Raw genomic sequence first — 2,500 nt, 5'->3', positions numbered from 1 at the left:
ATCGGAAAACAATCAAACTGCATATCAATTTATCTTGATTTCCTAAATTTCTGTAAAACACTGATTAAAATTGTGCAATTATTAATTAGATATCTTTCCGGTAATGCATCATGTACTGTATATGTGAAATAATATATATACCTGATTAAAAACTTCAAATGATTTTGAAGATATCTAAACTATACTTATGAATAAAATTAGTAATACATTTCGTGCATATAATCATGTATGAGCATCCAGATTCTGATATATGGAGTATGAACACGTTTTAAATACATTATACGGTTAAAATATTGATAAACACCTTTGCTTTCTTAGTTTCCATGCATATCATCATACTGATACGTAGACAATATATTGTGATCGGTTAAAAACAAAACTCTTGGTGGTAATAGATAATATGAATTATTTGTTTAAAATAATTAGCTTTGCTGTGCATTTAAGCTCATTAAAACATGCACTTAAAATTCACCTAACAATGGAAAAAGTTGTGTATATAGATACCTGATAAGCAATCTGACCGATTCTATATTTGAGAAAACCTGAAAATTATTTGAAACGACAACTACACGGCATAAAAACGTGTATACGATATGAAGAGAAGTAAAGTATAGTTTTTTCCTATTAAAAAAAAAGTCATGCTATTGATTCGTTGGCTTATTCTGATAATAAGTTGAAATTCAATAAAAGTATTCCTAGTTTTTCACACCAAATACTTTTAACTGGAAACATAAAAGAATTGTTACTAGCTGTTCATAAGAAAATTGCATAAGAATATCAACATCCTCAACAGAATTTTTATACTTAGTCCATCCATTTAGTAAAGTATATAGAATACACTGATCTGGTTCAAATGAGAAATAATGATCGAGAATTTTCCACCAAGAAATAACCTTGGGGTGAGCTCCACTGCATTTAAAGAAAAAAATCATAAATTTTAGAATTACCATCTATCAGGTAAAAGGATTAGGCTAATCAGCATAGAGATGACAATTATAACCGTCTGTCCAGTGTTTCCCCGAAGGATATATAAGGGAAAGTTCTGTTATTGCGTATTATGTTCTGGGGGGGTTTAAATAAAATAAAATCATTTCGGATCATACATTTGCACAAATATTTCACACACACACACTCACACACACACACACACACACACATATATATATATATATATATATATATATATATATATATATATATATATACATGTGTGTATGGGTGTGTGTCTGTTACTTAACTCCAGACTGGTCTTTCCATTCGCGTCTGTTTATGGTCTTTCGGTGCCAGTCTATACCAACCAATTTTCTTAGCTGCTCAATCCATAGACTTCTCTTCCTTACCCTGCTTCTTTTGTAATTTCTAAGGACCCATTCTATCCTTCTTAATGTCCTTCTGTCATCTATCCTCCTCATTATATGACCTGCCCATGTCCATTTCTTTGTTTTACAAGCTGTTGCTTGAACATGTTCGCTTTCTGTCTCTTATTGCTATTCTCATCATCAATCTTTCCATTGATGTTTGAGTTGTAACAAGATTATGTTTTAACGTTTTTGTAAGCCTCCAAGTTTCTGATGCATAGGTTAATACTGGTAGGATCATCTGCTTACATACTTTTCTTTCTAGAGAAAGTAGCATTTCACTTTTCATAATCTCATTTTGTTCATCAAAATCTCTCCATCCCATGTTTATCCTTTTAACTTCTGCTTCATGCTCTGGGGAAACACTTACTGTCTGTCCTAGGTACGTATATTCATTAACAATCACGATACTTTTGTCCTTAACAATTATTTGTCGTCTGTCTGCATTATCTTAGTTTTACTAATATTTATTTCCAGTCTTACAATTTTACTTCCTCTATTCAAATCTTCTATCATCTCCTACAATTCCTCCCATGGTTCACTAAACACAAATATATCATCTGCAGATCTAAAGTTGTTAAGGTATTCCTCATTAATGTTAATTCCTACACTTTCCCAATCTAAATTCTAAAAACCTCTTCTGGGCATGCTGTGAATAGATTAAGAGTGATGGGTTTCCCCGTCTAATTCATTTCTGTAGTTTTAGAATTGCTATACTTCCTGTATAGACACCTACAATTATTTTATCATAAGATTCATATATTCCTTGTCTTTCAAGGGCATTCATTACTGCTTTCTCATAATCTATAATTGTCATACATTGTGGTTTGCTATACCCTGTTGATTTTTCTAATAACTTGTCAATTAGATGGATATGGTCAGTTATTGAATAGCTACTTATAAAGCCTACCTGCTCACTTGGTTGATTAAAATCTAGTTGTCTTTCTATTCACTCTAGTATGATCTCCGTAAATATTGTATATATTACTGACACTAACCTCATTGGGCGTTAATTTTCCAGGTTTTTTGTATCTCCCTTTTAGTGAATTAGTATAAGGATAAATATTTTCAAATCTGTAGGTATAGAGCATTCTTGCAGACATTTTGAGTAAATCCCTTCATCTATTATCAATAAAAAGGTT

The sequence above is a fragment of the Palaemon carinicauda genome, chromosome 8 (assembly GCF_036898095.1).
Source record: "Palaemon carinicauda isolate YSFRI2023 chromosome 8, ASM3689809v2, whole genome shotgun sequence".
Taxonomy (NCBI): domain Eukaryota; kingdom Metazoa; phylum Arthropoda; class Malacostraca; order Decapoda; family Palaemonidae; genus Palaemon; species Palaemon carinicauda.
This window is presented reverse-complemented; position numbering follows the sequence as displayed.